Source organism: Stegostoma tigrinum, chromosome 6 (genome assembly GCF_030684315.1).
Source record: "Stegostoma tigrinum isolate sSteTig4 chromosome 6, sSteTig4.hap1, whole genome shotgun sequence".
In the NCBI taxonomy this organism is placed as follows: Eukaryota; Metazoa; Chordata; class Chondrichthyes; order Orectolobiformes; family Stegostomatidae; genus Stegostoma; species Stegostoma tigrinum.
In genome coordinates this window covers 52,017,188-52,038,204 of record NC_081359.1, presented here as the reverse complement: position 1 = coordinate 52,038,204, position 21,017 = coordinate 52,017,188, and the positions used below count along the sequence as shown (strand labels likewise).

General features: G+C 41.8%; 1 protein-coding gene across 2 annotated transcripts in view; it reads right to left on the bottom strand.

Moving 5' to 3' along the window:
* The window catches only part of LOC125453669 (ras-related protein Rab-38), a 48,792-nt gene that overhangs the window by 4,965 nt on the left and 22,810 nt on the right, over positions 1 to 21,017 (bottom strand). The gene's annotated exons all lie outside the window — the stretch shown is intronic.

The window sequence follows — 21,017 nt, the reverse complement described above, 5'->3', positions numbered from 1 at the left end:
GTTATATTTTGACTTGGTAACACAAGGAAAATTGCTTGCTACTTCAGATTCTGGACTGTGATATAAACATCATAATTGTACAGTAGATCATATAACTGAAATACTATGAAAGATTACACTAATTCATCTAGGAGTAATTTCACTAATCCATCCCATTAGAATATATTTGCATTTAAAACCCTGTCTGTACTACTGATTTATCCCAGTAGACATATCACTATTCAAGCTGCTAAAAAGTCAAATTTCTCTTTGCAGTGATCTTTGAATATGTTCGTTTATCAGACAACAGGAAAGGTAAAGTAGCCATAGTCCCAAGGACTTTAAGGCTATTCTCCCATTTGAGCGGGACAACAGTGGTGAATTTAATCTGTGAGTCATCATGCCTTAGGTGAGGGGTGAGGTTGAGAAGGTAGGGACCTTCATCACAACTTCAGCCAGTGTGGGAATTGAGCCTGTTCTTTTCCAAACACACACTATTGCAGGTCAGTCATCCAGACAACCGAGATAACTAACCCTATCATTGTGCATGTGAAACCTAATCCCATTCCTTCAAAAAATATCACCATAGGGCAACATGTAGTTGTGAAACAACAAGGGACACAAAAATTTATACCTTCAGCTATTCTAAACTATTTTGCCTTTGGCAAGGAACCAAGGGAACATCAGTAACATCAGTCAATCTAAAGTGTATTGCTACCTAAAATATTTGATAAACTCACTATTTCACAGAGAAAGAATTAAGTTACTTGCTTAATGGTCATAGGAATCCAGGGACTTAGAACACATACGCAGCCATAGAAATTCTGCTTAGGGGAAGCAATGGCCTAGTGGTATTATTGCTGGGCTGTTAATCTAGAGACCCAGATAGTGTTCTGGGGACCCAAGTTAAATCCCGCCATGGCAGATGGAAGGACCCATTGTCAACTGTCAGAAAAACACATCTCATTCACTAATATCCTTTAGGGAAGGAAACTGCCATCCTTAGCTGGTCTAGTCTACATGTGACTCCAGACCCACAACAACGTGGTTGACTCTGAACTGCCCTCTGGGCATTTAAGGATGGGCAATAACTACTCTCCGGTCAGCAATACCCTAATGCTGTGAATGAATAATGAATAACTGAGCCTCATATACGAATGCTAAAGACATTATTGTTTAGATTGTTGGCAACCATCTTCTCAGCATAATGCATTTGAATGCCTGCTTTCCTGGCAGCTGTGACTTGAATATTGCTGCAAACTGGAATGCAGGATGTATGGAATATTGAGTTAGAAGACATCAGGAGGGAAGCTTTATGTTTTCACATTGGAACTAGATAGCCAGCATGGTAGGAGAACTTCATGTTTGCATTTGACAGCAAGGTAATTACATTGATTTAAAAGGCGACTAAGACAGCCTTCTCAAAAGCTACCTGGCTTTCGTGGTCTATAAAGAAGTACAAGTTATGCTATTTAAATCACTGCAAGTGAATGTAAAGCAAACAAAATAGGATGCAAAAGAAAAATAAACAGGTAGAGCGACAAGAAAAGGGAAGTTGAAGAAAATTCCAATAAGTAGAATCTGAAGGGATGAGACTTCAACTATTTGTATGTCTTTCCTTGTCAAGACTTCAACAAGATAGTGTGACGGTCCTCGTTTTAAAATCATTACTATGGTTTCCAAATTTCTCTAGAATCAAAGGGGCTTTCCTCTCCGAAACTTTGTGATGGCTCCAGCCTTATAACCTCAAAAATCTGTGCACTCCTCAAAAAAAAGAAAATGGCCTTTTGAACCTCCTTTATTTCCAATGGTTCACAATTGGCTGACTGAGTTATAGGCTCTTGAATCTTCCTCTAAATATTTAAAGCTCAGAGTAGAGTTATTAAAGAGACCATATTCTCGATAAATATATTGAATATTTTTCTATGAATGATCCTGAGATGTACTGTAGCTGATTTATGTATTTTTTAATATCTTTCTTTTTTAAGTTTGGATTTTTGTGTCCAAAGAGTTTACTGGTGAACTTGTATTTCTGTAGCCATTGCCACTTCTCATAAAATAACTTGATTGGCAAATAGCCTCAAGGAGTACTATGTTTTGATTACATTAGGAAACTTACAAATGAGCAAGAAACATGGCAAGGCACACACCTTAAACTTTCAGATAGAAGTTTCAACATTTGATTTTTTTTTTCAAGCTTAGGAGATTCACACATCTTGAAAAGTTTTTTTTTAAAAGTTATTAGTTGGGGACAGTTTTACCAACATCGTGGGTGATGATGAATTCTCCTGAGAAAGGAAGAAGGTAGTTAAAGTATATCACCTCAGAGTAAGAAATTCAGCAATGATTCCAGACCAGGAGAGTTTAGACAAAACCTTGAAATCGTTATTTGTAGCTCAAAATAGTTAAACTCAGGCACATGAAAGTTCTAGGAACAGTCTACCAGATTTTTCAGACTGCAAGTGGAAGTCACAGTTAAATCAAGCCATTAGAAGTAGTAGGGAAGGCGATTTTTCTTTGGTCAGAGTACCAAACAAAGAAGTGCATTTGGGTATTGGACAGAGATGTTTGTGGGAACTGAAAAGGAGTGCTTTAGGATTTATGGGATTATACATTGCTATGTGCTTCAAACTCTTTGAATCTGTATTTCTACAAATTGTCTGTAAATCTCCATTTTGTTTGCTTAAACAAAATGTTTTATTCTTGAAACCCTATCACCAACATTCCATGCTTGTGTTTCAGTGAGAGACCACCTCATTAAAGCAGAAGAACAAAACATGTTCGAAGAAGAGGTAATAGGAACTGCAGATGCTGGAGAATCTGAGATAACAAGGTGTAGAGCTGGATGAACACAGCAGGCCAAGCAGCATCAGAGGAGCAGGAAGGCTGACATTTCAGGCCTTGACCCTTCTTCAGAAATGGGGGAGGGGAAGGGGTTCTGAAATAAATAGGGAGAAAGGGGGAGACGGATTGAAGATGGATAGAGGAGAATATAGGTGGAGAGGAGACAGACAAGTCAAAGAGGCAGGGATGAAGCCAGTAGAGGTGAGTGTAGGTGGGGAAGTAGGGAGGAGATAGGTCAGTCCAGGGAGGACAGACAGGTCAAGGGGGCAGGATGAAGTTAGTAGGTAGGAAATGGGAGTGAGGCTTGAGGTGGGAGGAGGAGATAGGTGGGAGGAAGAACAGGTTAGGGTGGCGGGGATGAGCTGGGCTGGTTTGGAGACGCAATAGGGGGAGCGGGGATTTTGAAGCTTGTGAAGTTCACATTGATACCATTGGGCTGCAGGGTTCCCAAGCGGAATATGAGTTGCTGCACCTGCAACCTTCAGGTGACATCGTTGTGGCACTGTAGGAGGCCCAGGATGGATATGTCATCTGAGGAATGGGAGGGGGAGTTGAAATGGTTCACGACTGGGAGGTGCAGTTGTTTATTGCGAACCGAGCGTGGGGTTCTGCAAAGCGGTCCCGAAGCCTCCGCTTGGTTTTCCCAATGTAGAGGAGGCCACAACAGGTACAGTGGATGCAGACGTGCAGGTGAACATCTGCTTGATGTTGTAAGTCTTCTTGGGGCCTGAGATGGGGGTGAGGGAGGTGGTGTGGGGACAAGTTTCAGGGAAAAATGTCAGGTGTGGTGTGGGTGGAGGGGATTGTGGAGTGGACAAGAGATTCACAGAGAGTTTGGTCCCTCCAGAAAGCAGATAAGGGTGGGGAGGAAAAAATGTCTTTGGTGGTGGGGTCAGATTGCAGATGGCAGAAGTGTTGGAAAATGATGCATTGGATCCGGAGGTTGGCGGTGGAGGGGGTTGGCGGTGGGGGGGGGGGGGGGGGGGGGGGGGGGGGGGGGTTGGTCCGTGAGGACGAGGGGGATGCTTTTTTGGTTGTTATTGGGGGGGGGGGAATGAGGTGTGAGGGATGTGTTGCGGGCGACATGGTTGAGGGCATTCTCGAACACAGTGGTGGGGGGCTGTTGGGAGCTGTGATCCTTGAAATACGAGGGCATGAGATGTACGGGAGCCAATGCCTCATCTTGGGAGCAGATGTGGCGGAGGTGAGGGAATTGGGAATAGGGGATGGCATTTTTGCACGAAGGTGCATGGGAGGTGTTGTGTTTTAGGCAGCTGTGGGAGACAGTGAGCTTGAAATGGATATTGGTTTCTCGGTGGTTGCCCAAAATCGAGACAGAGAGGTCCAGGAAGGAGAGAGAGGTGTTAGAGATGGTCCAGGTGAACTTCAGGTTGGGGTGGAAGGTGTTGGCGAAGTGGTTGAAGTGTTTGAGCTCCTTGTGGGAGCACGATGCGGCACTGATACAGTCATCGATGTAACGGAGGAAGAGGTGGGGGATAGGGCCATTGTAACTTCGGAAGAGGGATTTTTCCTCGTAACCTACAAAGAGGCAGGCATAGCTTGGGCCCATGCGGGTACCCATGGCCACTCCCTTTGTCTGTAGAAAGTGGAAAGAATTGAAAAAGTTGAGGGTGAGGACGAGTTTGGCTAAGCGGATGAGGGTGTCAGTGGAGGGGGTCTGGTCAGGCCTGCAGGACAGGAAGAAACAGATCCCACCCCACTACCAAAGTCATTTTTCCCTCACCACCCTTATCTGCTTTTCAGAGGGACCACTCTGTCCATGACTCCCTCGACTGCTCCACACTTCCCCCCAACCCCACAACACCAGGCACTTTTCCCTGGCAATTGCAGGAAGTTCTACAACTGCCCCCATACCTTCTCCCTCACTCCCATCTCAGGCCCCAAGAAGACTTTCCACATCAAGCAGATGTTCACCTGCACATCTGACAATGTGGTATACTGCATCTGCTGTGGCCTCCTCTACATTGGGGAAACCAAGCGGAGGCTTGGTTCACAATAAACAACTGCACCTCCCAGTCGCTAACCATTTCAACTCCCCCTCCCATTCCTCAGACGACATGTCCATCCGGGCCTCTGCAGTGCTGCAACGATGCCTCCTGAAGGTTGCAGGAACAGCAACTCATATTCCGCTTGGGAACCCTGCAGCCTAATGGTATCAATGTGGATTTCACAAGCTTCAAAATCTCCCCTCCCCCCACCGCATCCCAAAACCAGCCCAGCTCATCCTCGCCTCCCTAACCTGTTCTTCCTCTCACCTATCCCCTCCTCCCACCTCAAGCCTCACCCCCATTTCCTCCCTACTAACCTCATCCTGCTCCCTTGACCTGTCTGTCCTCCTGGACTGACCTATCTCCTCCCTACCTCCCCACCTACACTCACATTTACTGGCTCCACCCCTGCCTCTGACTTGTCTGTCTCCTCTCCACCTATCTTCTCCTCTATTCATCTTCGATCTGCCTCCCCCTCTCTCCCTATTTATTTCAGAACATCCTTCCCTTCCCCCATTTCTGAAGCAGCGTTTTGGCCCGTAACGTCAGCCTTCCTGCTCCTCTGATGCTGCTTGGCCTGCTGCAGTCATCCAGCTGTACACCTTGTTATCTATGTTCTCAGAAGGTATATTTTAGTCATGGATCTGCCTTACCAGTAATACTATTCAGCTGAGAATGTTACACATAAAAATGACCAAAAAAAGACTAGAAGTAGAAGATTTCTTTTTATCTTCCACTCATCAACTAGGACACTCATAACAGGCATTAATAAATATTTCATAAGAAGAGGATGCAAATTGGTTGGGCCATCACTAGAATGGAGATTAAGCAAGAATTGTTAATCATAAATCTTAATTCTTGGTGCAGGCAGATAGCCCTAACCCATTAGAAACTTCATCACTGCAACAGCAGTTGGCCATTCTATCCTTTGAGCCTGTTCTATCATACAATGAGTTCAGTGGTGATCTATGGTCTAAACTCCATATACTTTCTTTGGCCCACATCCCTTCTTACCTTTGCTTAACCAAAAATTCTCAGATATAAAAGTAACAACTGATGCTATACCCATTACCATTTGTGGAAGACAGTTCCAAACATTTACCACTGTGCATGCAGAACTGCTTCCTAAAATCTGTCATAAATGGTCTGCCACTAATTCTCAGACTATGGCCCCTCGTTCTAGAATGCCCAGACAGTGGAAATAGTTTATTTTTTTTATCCTGTCCTTTCCTGTTAATATCTTGAATAATTTGATCAGGTCACTTCTTAACCTTCTAAACTCTATAGAAAACAGGCCTAATTTGTATAATGTCTCTTCACAACTTTGCCCTTGAAGTCCAGGTATCACTCTCAAACTTAAGTTGTACTCCTTCCAAGGCCAGTATATGCTTCCGATATTGTAGTGCCCAGATCGGCCCACAGTAATCTTTGTGGAATCTAACCAGGCTTTTGTATAGCCATAGCATAATTTCTGCACCCTTACACTTCTGTCCTCTGGATATAAACACCAACACTCCATTAGTTTTCTTGGTTATTTTCTCCACTTGTTTGTGACATTTTTAAGACGTATGCACCCGACCCCGCTAAGTCTGTCTGGATTTCCTCATTTGGGCCGTTTCTATGCATGTTTTTAAAACTAAATTGTCAATGTATGTACAAGTTCCTTTTGCCTACATAAAACAGGGTCCTGACCATTTATGTATGTGGCTTCTAGCACATCCAAACTTTACAAGTTCAGCTGACCATCAGAAATTGGTTTCTTAGCATAATTCCGATTATTTAATAAATAATGGCCAATAGCAGAATCACACCTCATGGCAAATATACTTTTCTTGAAGCATGAGTTGGTTGAGAATGAGCAGCTTGCTGCCAGATGTGAACAGTCAATGGGACAAGTTGTTTGTTACAGACTCCCAGCTGTTGGGCCATCCAATACGTACACCTGGCATCATACTAATATTCACATGAGGAGTAGGGAAAATGTCTATTTGACTTGGAGACATCCTGCACTGGAGAAAACTACTTGAAGATATACTACATGGTAGCAGTATGAGACATCTCAACTTGCCTGTGGTTCTAGGTTTTGAGACACTGTTCCCATCCAGGGCAATGTGAGATAGACCAGGAACCCAACAACTTCAGTAGCTTGAATGTCAGGGACAAAACGGGTAGATATAGACCCTTCATGAGCATGTCCATTGAAAATCTGCTTCTCATGTAGCCAAAGATGTTAGCAAGGGCTGGGGCAAGAGGCGATCCTACAGTAATGCTATATATTCAGATGTACACGCTGTCATTGAAACAGAACTCAACTGCACAAGTTGCTAAGTTTGCGAACCCAATGACACAGGTACAGATGGTACATCTAGATAGTCTTGACATAGTGACCTAGTGCAGATGTCAATGGTGTCTTTGTGTGGTACGTCGGTAAAATAAGCTGACGATGTTGAACAAGCACATAGTGAAGATAAAGGTAAAGCTGCAGCTACCACTGTCCTTCAGGACCACAGGGGTTCCCCCTCATTAGAGAGAAATGACTGCTGCTGGTTTAACCTGAGGATTACATCAGGCAACTAGAGATGATCAGATGGAGGGACCTTCATGGTAACCTCATTCAACGTAGGAATTGAATCCATGCTTGCTGGCATCAGTCTGCACCAGAAACCAGCTGACCAGCCAACAGCCTCTCAAACATGCTTGTGGAAGGGCCAAATTCCGATGAGAGCAAAATGGCAAGCTTCATTTTTAAGTCTACTTAGATCAACGTTTAAGTTCTTATAGCATTTATTGGTCATAATACTCCTGACAGAACATAGCACCTTCAACCAACATCAAAACATACTTAGCTATCACTAACCCATCAGTGACACCAACCATTAAATGAAATGTAATCAGGATGAGATCAAAGTCAAAGTCAAAGTCAATGCCTTCTGTTTGTTCACTGTTATTTAAAATATCTTTAGCTTCTGCTCCAAAAAGAGAAATGTTTTTCTTTTGAATAAAAGCTAAGAGTGGATTGTTGTAGAGGTCAAAACAGTGTAAGTAAATGGTGAGAAATGTGGTAGAATGGCACAAGAAGTCAATGTTGGGAATATCTCACAGCAGGTCTGAACTAAGTTACAGGTGTTAAGGTGAGATTCTCTCTGGGCAGCAGAATGTACTGTATTAAAGACTGTTATTGCTTGTTGATGGCCTTATTAACTGCAGATCTCATCTCAGCTCATCAAGATGCAGCTTTCATACTAACTGTCATGAGCACAGTAAACGATGAGAACTCAGTATGGAAGTCAAAACAGCTTTCTTGTGACTTCAGCTCTCCACTTGTTTAAAGGACTTCCATGTGGGACAGTAGGCAATGACATCTCCGGACACACTCCGTGCGTACTAGCCACATGCATCCCATGGTCATCAGCACATTTCAATTGCCAGTCTAAAAGAACCCTCATGTCACATCTCCAATCAACTTACAACACACTTCCATGGTTCTGTACCTCAAGGCATAACAGAAACTATCATTGTAATGCTGTGTCAAGGACACTATACAGTTAGAGACATATACCTAACTCATGGCCTGGACCAGGCTTCATCTCTGGCCTGTTCACTCACTTTGTGCCTAACTGATGCACAGAGCACCCTGCCTTGCCTCTCAGCCAAAGATACCAGGTTCACAGTACTGCTGTATTACCATGCTATTTAGTGCATATAGAAAGTCAGGAAGCATGTCTTGGTTGTCAACAATCCTCAGTCATATGAAAAAGGAGATAGCTTTCTGTCATGAGGACCTGATACAGTCTGGTACAAGGGCAGCCTTTAATACTCGTCCAGAAGCTTGGTCAGTCAGCTTCTTGGGATAGCTAGAGTCAGGTTCTTCTCATCCAAGGTAAAGTATTGAATGTTGGACAGCCCACCATCCACATGGACTATTCCTGCCTACTTGTGAGCTCTTTCCTCATGGAATGAGGGGGCCAGGCATCAAGGGAAATGAAAGTGGGTGGCACGACTTGAATTTATTTGCAGGTGGCGAGCCATTCCAAGTGAATGAGTGTCTAGTGCAGAGGGCATGCAAGATTAGTAATGTTAGAGGCTGATGTGGATAACAATGAGTGAAGCAAGAAGTTTCAGGCAACAGTGAGCCTGGTAGAGGATGAGCCCGGGTGGGAGGTGGGTGCAATAATTGAGATTGTGTGAATGTAGGTGTTGGAGAGAAGATGGTGGCTCTTTGCTGGAGTGGAATAAACCATTAACCTTCTTCTGACATTTTTGTGCATTACTCTAGATAGCTGAGATGCACTGACCCAGGTGGCAACCTCAGATGAAGCTGGCATTGTCTGGTGACAGGGCTTCCAATGGAAGGAAGAATACATTCCAGCTCTGCTCCAAACCATCCAGAATTTCTACCTTTGCCTCAGTGGAAGTCAATTTTTCCTTGCCTACTATGATCAGGGCAAATGTTAGGAACCATTCTGGGCAGCTCCAGACTAACATTACTTATCTGGGGTACACAACGGCCACTTAAAGATGGTGTTGGCTTCAAGAGTGCCGGTCCATTCGGAGATATCCCAGAAGTGGCGAGTTATTTTGGCTATAGCTAGTGGTAGAATGAGTCAAGAAGTGGATGATAGGGCCTCTTTGGGCCAGAGTAGTGTTTAATGAGAGGAGTTTGGTAATATGTAGCAAGAAAACTCAATAGTCCTCAAGGCAGGAAGCCCTCTGTGAAACACAACTCACCTGGGGAGAAAAGGCATAAGATTCAGCCTTCAGTTTCTTTAAAGTTTACTACCCAAAAATCTTCAAAAGACTTAACAAGGGAGACAACATCTCCTCAGAGAACACTGGGGATTCCATAACTGAAAAGTAGTATTTTTGTATGTGTAATGTTGTAGAACTACAAAAGCTGTACTTCACCTGTAATTGACTAAAATATATTCTGCTGCTCTAGGTGAAATAGTCACCTTATTTAATCTCATGATGTTTTTAGCTTTCTGAACACGTAGTTCTCAATAAAAACAAAACAAAACAGCATGTTGGTATTGTGCCAAAATGCATCTAGACACCTATGTGTCTACCTGCAACAAAACCAACAGCCAAGCCCCATTCAGTGTGAGGCTTTTGGATTAGCCTAACTATCAAGAACTTGCTGCAATCTAAACTCTGCACATTTTGTCTGACAACAGAAATCCTGTTGAGTACATCAAATTGGATCTCTTTGCTGAAGCTGTAGGATAAATGTTGTGTTGTTACTTTTGGTACTGAGAGTTGTAGAATTGCTCTATGAACTTTATATTGTTTGGGTCTGAGGCATTTCAATAGCCTGTAATGCCTGTGGCCAGAAAATGAGACACACATTACGTCTTTTTTTAAAAAAAACAACTACACTACAATGGTGCACAGTTACTGTTCTTTTTCTCACTCCCACTCATGCCCTGAAATATCTCTGATCTCTGTAATTCTCTGCCTGCAATATAAATGATATGGATTCCATTGCAACACCAACATCAGACATTATCTGACTGCCAAAGGTAGAGAGGTTTAAATTGAAGAAGATCATACATAACTGAATTTATGGAGGGCAGATGTATCTGAGATAAAACAGCCTTAAACTCAAAGAAAAACAGTATGCAAAAAAAGCAAGGACAGTAGAAAAATTCCTCAGTGGAAACTGACGACGACCTTTTGGTTTCCACACCATGTGTTATTTTTCCACGTCCTTGAGAAATTCTGCACGCACTTGAGAATTCATTTCGAAGTAACGTTAAATGTAATTAAAATCACTGGAAAAGCAGGGCAGTACTGGAATTCTGTATTTACATTAAGGCACCATTTCTGGTAGCACATGTGATTTTAAACATATTTCTGTAACTATGCAGACACAGGCTACAGTTTCTCCCTGAATTTCAGGTGCACATCACTACCAGCAGCAACTATAAACAGCGTTGTTGTCAATGTTGGATATTAATGAGTAGAAAATAACACACCATTGGTCCTTTATCACGACTAGTGCTTGAACCTGCTCTACAGTGGAAAGCACAAGATCACCACTAACTAAGATGAATGCCACTTATGATTTGGTTGAATAGTACATGATCTAAATTAGCTGCACCGTCGCCTCTTTAGGGTGTGTTAGATGCCCTGTAAAAATATTATACAATGCTAAAACAAGTGTTGCTATGATCTTGGGTGATATTATTGTTTGGCAAATTAGATTTCAGTCTGGAATCTCTCTTAACAGATCACATTGTGTTTTGATAGTCTTTCACGAACACAGAATGAAATATGGTAGATCTGATTTTAGCGAGGAAATGGAAGTTTATTACACAAAATAAGTGAAATTAAATATAATAAATCAAATGACTTACAACAAAATGTGAAAGAATTTTGTAATACATGGTAAAATACAGGCTAATCAATTCCAAAGCTTACAATAATAGTCAAACACCAGACAGAATTCTCTTCTCTATCATCTATTGAATTGTCTTAACATTTTTTTTCTCAATTACTAGTCTTGAGTTTAACTGCTTTATTCTAGATTATTCACACAACTAAGCTTTGAGTTTCTCAACTTACACGTGTACACATCATTGGCCAGACCACATTTGGAGTTGTGTGTTCAGTTCTCAGTACCTTGCTTAAGGAAGGATGTTAAGACCCTGAGAGTGTGCAAAAGAAGATTTACTAAAATGATACCAGGAATGAAGGATTTTAGGTACAAGGAAAGATTAGAGAAATTGGACTTAATCTCTCTGTTTCATGGAGAATAAGAGGTGACTTTATTGAGGTGTTGAAAATTACAAAATACTTTGACAGGGTAAAGAAGGATAATCTGTTTCCATTAGTTGATATGGAAGTCACTAGGGGTCACAATTTCAAGACTGTCAGCAAGAGAAGTAGGAGTGAGATGAGGAGAAACTTCTTTACTCGGTTGTTAAGATGTGAAACGTGCTGCCTGGGAGAGTGGTGCGGGCAGATTCCAATGTAGGTTTCAAAGAGAGCTGAATATATTTGAAAGTGATTAATTTAGAGGGCTACGGAGAAAGGGATGCAGAATGGGACTAAGCTGGGTACAGACAAGTTAGACTAAATGACCTCCCACTGCACTGAAAAATTCTATGATTCTATGAGTTTATAACCCTCTGCAGGATTCTAACTAAAACACTTCTAGTCTGGAGCTTTCAACTAACACCTTTACACTGAGGGAACCCATTTCTTAACTTTTTAGAAGTTCTAAGAGAAACAGTTTGACATTTCTTAATTCAAATAGGGCTCTGTGAACTAAAACAAAAAAAGCTTTAGGAACACAGAACAAGAGGAAGTCATTCAACCCCTTGAGTCTGTTCCATCATTCAATTAGATCATGGCTGGCTAACTCAATATATCATCCTTTTGCCCATTTTCCTAATGTCTTTGCTTGACAAAAATTTATCTATTGCAGATTTTGCTGCACATTTCCAAGCTAACAAAAGTCCTGATTCTTCTCACCGAAAGCAAGCTACATACAGTTCTTCAATGTTTACTCAACCTGAACTTAAATAAGCCCAATGCAAACATGTTCCCGTTATCAACGAAGGAATTGTCTCATAAAAAGTAAGATAGAAACAAGAGTGGATATTGGAGTGCCAGAAAATGAAGGTGGAGATGTAGTAATTGGGAACAAAGAAATGGCGCAGGAGCTGAATAGATATTTTGCATCAGTCTTCTTGATGGAAGATACCAGTAGCATATCAGAACTTAAGGAGAGTCAGGGGACAGAGGCGAGTGTAGTGGCCATCATTAACATGATGCTGGGGATACTGAAAGGTCTGAAGACAGGCAAATCATCCACACCAGATAGGCTGAACCCTAGAATTCTGAAGGAGATAGCAGAGGAGGTTGGGGAGGCACTGGTCGTGATCTTTCAAGAATTACTGGAGTCAGGAAAACAAACATAACTATTTTCTAACATTAACAACGTTAACCATCCATCTTTACCAGCAGACAAGCAAGATTGAGAGATAGTTGGAACTCCTATTGCTGGAGTCTGAGATAACAAGATGTGGAGCTGGATGAACACAGCAGGCCAGGCAGCATCAGAGGAGCAGGAAAGCTGACGTTTTGGGTATGGACCCTTCTTCAGGCCCTTTTTCTGAAGAAGGGTCCAGACCAGAAGAAGTGTCAGCTTTCCTGCTCCTCTGATGCTGCCTGGCTCGCTGAGTACAGACAAGCGAGACTATTGTTGGTCTCTAATAAATTAGTGCAGAGATTAGCAATATTTTCACTGCATATATGCTGACACTATCTGGACTTCAAGGGCAACAGCTCACGGAACCAAGCCAGAGAAGAACATAAAACTTTGTTTGTTCAAATTTCCAAGTCTTTGATTCCTTTCCAAGGGTAAGAGGCACAGACTCTTGAGTGTGAGTTCCCCCAGTCACCTAAAATACTGTAACCTATGCTGTCTGCACAGTGCTGGTACCGGCACTTACTGCTGATTCCTTCATCCTCCAACAAGCAAAAAAGGGCTTCGACACTTGAACAATCTCACCTGAGCTGCTAGGTTAACACACTAGACATTCTCACCTATTCTTTCTTGTACATTCTGGGTGCACACAATCTTTACCCTTTTAAAATGACATTCCCAAAATAATTCTTCACAATGCTTTCTGCTTAAACACAGCTTAACTTACCACCTTTCACTTTTGTATTCAGCTCACCTGACAGCAATTACAGTGAACTCCTTCAACCTGCCTCCCCCCACTTAACGGCCTCCTTCTCCATGTCATGTGGCATTCATCCTGATCTAGTAGACCTGCAAGTTCATTTAGTCAACTTCTTTCAGAAAAAAACTGAACACTCCAGCTATAAAGCCATTCAAGGGGAGGTCGTACCATTTACAATAACACATCCATTTCCCAGTATGGGAGATAAATGCAGAGTTATATCCAATTGCACTGAAGAGTGACTTAGTAATTGGAGAATTTGCAGTTGCGATGGTGCATTAAATCCCTATAGAAGGAAATGATTTCTTTGGAATGGCCTATCTGGTCAAAAATATTGGCCTCACCAAGGATGATGGAACAAACAGTGGAATTTTTTTTAAAATTAGTTACAGACAGAATATTCTGGTTATTTCCTAATTAAGTTAAGACTAGGTCCTGGACCCATATCATTAGACAGAAAGAGGGAGAATCTATACAAAATGTTTTCCCACTTCAATTATTTGAGATGATACTTGAAAATTTAAGTTAAAGGGGAATGTTAAAAACTTAGGGCCCCATATCTCAGGAGGATTGTGCTGGCCCTGGAGCCAGTTCAGAGGAGGTTCACAAGAATAGTCCCAGGGATGGAAAGCTTAGCACGTGCGGAATGTTTGAGAACTCAGACTATATTCATTGAAGTTTAGACGGATGAGGGGGGATCTAATTGAAACTTTCAGAATAATGAATGGCCTGGACAAAATGGATGTTGGGAGGATGCTTCCTTTGGTAGGAGAGTCTAGGACCTGACGGCACAGCCCTACAGTAAAGGGGAGGCCTTTTAGAAAAAAAAAGAGATAAGGAGAAACTACTTCAGCCAGAGAGCAGTGAGTCTATGGAATTCACTGCCACAGAAGGCTGTGGAGGCCAGGTCATTGAGTACATTTAAGACTGAGCTAGATAGGTTCTTGATTATCAAGAGGATTGAGGGTTATGGGGAGAAAGCAGGAGAATGGGGTTGAGGAACCTTTCAGCCATGACTGAATGGCAGAGTAGACTTGATGGGCTGCATGGCCTAATTTCTGCTCCTATGTCTTGTGGTCTTTACCCAACAGTCTTTAACGGAAATGCAACAAAAATGGTGAGTTTAGAGAACTGTATTAAGTAGCCCAACTCAAAAATTGAGTCACTACCAATACTTCAGTGTTATTATTTAAAAGACCAGGGTATTACTGAGGAAATGGAGACTACCTCAAATATTAGCTGATGGTAAATGGGAAGTTGTTCAAGAGTAGAATTACATTGGTATCGTAATATTGTGAATGGCTTACATTACAGTAGTGGATTACTTCTGTAGGAAAATATAGGCCAAAATAAGAACATAAGACAATAAGCTTTTAGCTGAATTAGGCCATTCAGCCCATTGAGTCTGTTCTGCCATTCAACCACAGCTGGTATGTTTTTGAACACCGTCCTCATGCTTTCTCCCCATAACCATAGATTCTTGTTAGTAAGAGGATCAATCTGTCTGTCTTAACTACACTCAATGACTCGATCTCCACTGCCCTCTGCGGCAATGAGTTCTACAGAGGCACCACCTCTGGCTGAAGAGATTCCTCCTCATCTCAGTTCTAAAGAGTCATCCCTTCATTCTGTGCCTGTGTGGCCTGGATCCTGGTCTCTGCTACCTGTGGAAACATCTCCACATCTACTCTATTGAGGCCATCAGTGTCTTGTAAGTTTCAATCAGATCCTCCCTCATCCTTCTAAACCCCATTGAGTATAAATGCCAAGTCCTCAAGCAATGCTCTTATGACAAGCCTACATTATTCTTGAAAGCTTCCTCTGGACCCCTACTGACATCTTTCCTCAGTTATGGAGCCCAAAACTGCTCACAAATGAACATAGAACAGCAGAGCCCTTGCAGCCCATGATCTTGTGTTGACCTATTATCTTACTAAGATCAATCTACCCTGCATACTCTACATTTTACTATCCTCCATGTGCCTAACCAAGAGTTGTTTAAAAGTCTCTTAAGTATCTGACTCCACTACCACTGCCGGCATTCCGAATGCCCCACCACTCTGCATGAAGAACTTATCTCTGATATCACCTCAAAATTATGCCCCCTTGTAATTGTCATTTCCACCCAAGGAAAAAGTCTCTGACTATCCACTCCATCTATACCCCTCAAAGTCTGACCAGATCCTTAAACAGCCTCAGCAATACATCTGATGTTGTGCTCTTGCACTTTTGAAATTAATGCCTGACATTTCTCATCCTAATCACCAACTGAACCTACATGTTAACTTTAACAGAATCCTGAACAAGGACGCCCAAGTCCCTTTGTGCTTCAGATTTACAAATCCTCTCTGTTTAGAACAGTCTACACCTTCATTCTTCCAACCAAAATGTACAGCCTCACACTTTCCCACACTGTACTCCATCTGCCACTTCTTTGCCCACTCTTCTCAAAGTCCAAGTCCTTCTGCAGCCTCCTCACTTCCACAACACCACTTGCCCCTCCACTTAGTGCTGTGTCATCTGCAAACAGAGCAACAATACCCTGAATTCCTTTATCCAGACCATTAGAGGTATAATGCGAACCACTTGTGGTCCCAACACTGTACACTGCAGAACTCTACTAGCCACCAGCCTGAAAAAGACCCATTTATGCCTACTCTCTGCTTTCTGTTAGTTAGACAATCATGTATCTGTGGTATTTCTCCTAATGCCATGGGCTCTAATCTTATTTTACAAGCGGAACATTGTCAAAGGCATTCTGGTAATCCAAAGAGATCACACCTATTGGCTTTCCTTTATCTAACGTGCTCATTACCTTTTCAAATGAATTTGAATAGATGTGTCAGGTATAACCTTTTCTGGATGAAGCTGCACTGATTTTGCCCTATTTTACCATGCATTTCCAAGTACTTTGCAGTGACAACTTTAATAATGGACCTTAAAATCTTACCAATGACTAGAGGTCAGGATATTTGGCCTACAGTTCCTTATCTTCTGCCTCCCTCCCTTCTTAAACAGGGTTGTTGTATTAGCCATTTTCCAGTCCACTGGGACCCTCCCTGACTGCAGTCATTCCTGAAACGTCACCACCAACGCACCCACAATCTTAACTATCTCCTTCAGAACTTTGGGGTGTATCACGTGTGATCTGGGTGATTTATCTGCTCTCAGCCTTTTCAGCTTCTCAGCATCTGCTTCTTAGTGATGGTTACCATACTTTCCATTGCCCCCTGCCTCGAAGTTCTGTTAAGTTACTGGTATCTTCCACTGTGAAAACAGATGCAAATTACCTATTCAGTTTCTCCGCTGTTTCTGTTTTCCCCTCACTACTTCTCCAGTCTCAATTCCAAGCAGTCAAATGTCCAGACTTGCTTTTCTCATCATAGAACATTACAGCACAGTACAGGCCCTTCGGCCCTCGATGTTGTGCCGACCTGTCAAACCAATCTCAAGCCCATCTAACCTACACTATTCCATGTACGTCCATATGCTTGTCCAATGACGACTTAAATGTACCTAAAGTTGGTGAATCTACTACCGTTGCAGGCAAAGCGTTCTATTCCCTTACTACTCTCTGAGTAAAGAAACTACCTCTGACATCTGTCTTATATCTTTCACCCCTCAATTTAAAGCTATGCCCCCTTGTGCTCGCCGTCACCATCCTAGGAAAAAGGCTCTCCCTATCCACCCTATCTAACCCTCTGATTATTTTATATGTTTCAATTAAGTCACCTCTCAACCTTCTTCTCTCTAATGAAAACAGCCTCAAGTCCCTCAGCCTTTCCTCGTAAGACTTTCCCTCCACACCAGGCAACATCCAAGTAAATCTCCTCTGCACCCTTTCCAAAGCTTCCACATCCTTCTTATAATGCGGTGACCAGAACTGTACACAATACTTCAAGTGCGGCCGCACCAGAATTTTGTACAGCTTCACCATAACCTCTTGGCTCCGGAACTCGATCCCTCTATTAATAAAAGCTAAAGCACTGTATGCCTTCTTAACAGCCCTGTCAACCTGGGTGGCAACTTTCAAGGATGTATGTACATTGACAGGGAGATCTCTCTGCTCATCTACACTGCTAAGAAGCTTACCATTAGCCCTGTACTTTGCCTTCCAATCACTCCTACCAAAGTGCATCACCTCACACTTGTCTGCATTAAACTCCATTTGCCACCTCTCAGCCCAGCTCTGCAGCTTACCTATGTCTGTCTGCAACCTACAGCATCCTTCGTCACTATCCACAACTCCACCGACCCTAGTGTCGTCTGCAAAATTTACCAACCCATCCTTCTATGCCCTCATCCAGGTCATTTATAAAAATGACAAACAGCAGTGGACCCAACACCGACCCTTGCGGTACACCACTAGTAACTAGTCTCCAGGCTGAACATTTCCCATCAACTACCACCCTGTCTTCTTTCAGCAAGCTAATTTCCAATCCAAACTGCTATATCTCCCACAATTCCATTCCTCCGCATTTTGTACAATAGCCTATTGTGGGGAACCTTATCGAATGCCTTGCTGAAATCCATATACACCACATCAACCGGTTTACTCTCATCTACCTGTTTGGTCACCTTCTCAAAGAACTCAATAAGGTTTGTGAGGCACAATCTTGCCTTCACAAAACCGTGCTGACTATCCCTAATCAATTTATTCTTTTCTAGATGATTATGAATCCTATCCCTTATAACCTTTTCCAACACTTTACCAACAAATGAGGTAAGGCTCACTGGTCTATAAGTACCAGGGTTGTCTCTACTCCCCTTCTTGAACAGGGGAGCCACATTTGCTATCCTCCAGTCGTCTGGCACTATTCCTGTAGACAATGACGAGTTAAAGATCAATGCCAAAGGCTCGGCAATCTCCTCCCTGGCTTCCCAGAGGATCCAAGGATAAATCCCATCCGGCCCAGGGGACTTATCTATCTTCACCTTCTGAAGGATTTCTGATACCTCTTCCTTCTTGTGAACCTCAATCCCACCTAGTCTCATAGCCTGTATCTCTTTTAGGCATCTAAAAAAAATCTCTTGCAATTTTCTTGCATATTCCTAGCTTGCTTACTCTCATATTTGATGTTTTCCTGCTTATTGCTTTTTTAGTCATCCTGTGTTGATTTTTAGATAAATAAAAATACAAATTGCTGGAAAAACTCAGCAGGTCTGGCAGCACCTATGGGGAGAAATCAGAATTAATGTTTTGGGTCAACTGACCCTTCCTTGGAACTGATGGTAGCTAGGAAAGTGTCAGTTTATATGCTGGCATCAGTTTTGAGGAAGAGTCATTCAACCTGAAACATTAACTCTGATTTCTCCCTACATATGCTGCCAGACCTGCTGAGCTTTTCCAGCAATCTGTATTTTTATTTCTGATTTACAGCATCACAGTTCTTTTTTTTAAAAATTGGGTTTTAAAGGCTTTCCAGTTTTATGGCTTCCCACTAATCTTCATCATATTGTATGCTCCTTTTATTTTTACGCACTCCAAGTTTTCTCGTCAGCTATGGTTTCGTCTTCCCTGGAATGAATTTCTGCTGTGCCTGAATTACCCCAGAAATTCCTGTCATTGTAGCTCTACCTCTTCCCTGCTAGGCTTCCCTTTCAAATCAACATTGGCCAGTAGCTCCGTTACGTCTTTGTAGTTATCTTTACTCAATTATAATCCTGTTATATCTTATTCAATCTTCTCCCTTTCAATTGCAAGGTGACTTCTACTGTATTAGGGTCACTGCCCCCTATGGGTTCCTTTACTTTCAGCTCCCTAGTCAAATTTGTCACTCTACACATCACTAAATCCAGAATTCCCCTGTTCCCTAGAGGGCTATATCACAAGCTGTTCCAAAAATATCTTGTAAAAATTCCATGAACTCCTTTTCTTGAGATCTGCTACCAACTTGATTTTCCTAGTCCACCTGTACATTGAAGATCTCCTATGCATATTGTAATAGTGCCTTTCTTTTACGACTTCTCTATTTCCCAATTCATTTTCTAAAACATTTCAATCAAACATTTTTATTGGCCAGGGTAAAGATGTCATTAAATTAATTGTGTAGGACCTCTACCTAAAACTAGAACAGAAATCAACATCTTTTATTAAATATGGATGTTCCAGCAAGTGTCTTGGGGGAAACTGCAACAGAAATGGTGGATGAGAAATTAGTTCAATTTTGTTTTTCTTACAAGATTTAGATTACTCAAGAAAATAAAATATAAAGCTTGACCTGATTGTAGATCACAAATGTTTAAGAAAAGAATAATTTGGAACAAAACAATCTATATAAATCTATCAGCCATAATCATGAGCAGCATTAGTAACCTGGCATCAAATTTTAAAGTGCATGACTACAGCTTAACGTCAAGAATGCCCTAATGATTGGCATAAAGGAATTTCCTAGCAACAGTTTGCTATTAGGAATGTCTATGCTGAGTTCACAACGTTCAGGTTTCTAACATACAGTAATATAAGGATAGGAAGTGGGAAGATCCCTTCAGTTAATTGACAAAAAAGCTCAGATATGTTAATGTCAGTCAGCATTATTCAATACCTATTGTGATGCCCAAACCTATGGTACACCAAATCCCACTCATTCATCATTCCTCAGATGCCTGTGCGATATTCACTCCCATTAATATTTATAATGTTAAATTTGCCTCTTTGCATTCAACTCATTGAACATATTCACTTCTACCTTTATCAAAAACATCCTCCAGGTCTTCAATTTTCTGTGCTTTGTATTCTTCCAGTTCTAGCCTCTTTCCATTCTTAACGTCTCAGTGTTAAGATCTTGCCTTTGGCTCTATAGGTCTGAACCTTTGGAATTCCTCCATAAATCTATCTATTTCTTTCCTGCCTCTCTAACCAACCCGCTAATACCTGCGTTGGGTTACAGCCACTTTCCGTCTGACCGCATCCTGTGCATCTTAAGATATTTTCCAACAGTAAAAGCTCTATTTGTCACCATTGTTATTTTTGAATTATTAAAAGTGGCTATTTTGTTTTTGTTTGCATTCTCAGCATTTGCTAAAATATTCCTCTTTGCTTTAGTGTTCAACCAATCTTGGATTAAATGACAAATTCTAAATCCACATTACATAAACACAGAAATGCCAGAGAAATATAACTCCCTAACTTTGGATCAAATAGGCACTTAAAAGTAAATATATTTTACATCTTGAAAGACTGTAGGAATGCAACAGGTTCCACCTCTGATGGGATTGAACTTTACACAAGTGTGTTTGCAAATATCTGTAAATGTGACCTACAGGTCCGATGCATTTGTTTCTATCCACTGTTGTTTGGTTTTGAACCGCTTTGCTATTATTACTTTAACAAGCACTATAATGGTATTAATGTTGTGGAATCTCACACAATGGTTACAACTAGAATGCAGATCTGCTATTCAGCAGGTTCATTTACAGATTTTCAGCTCAATCATTTGTAATTCTGCCTTGCTTTTGTGCCTTTCCATTATTTACCAAACTATTCTATCAA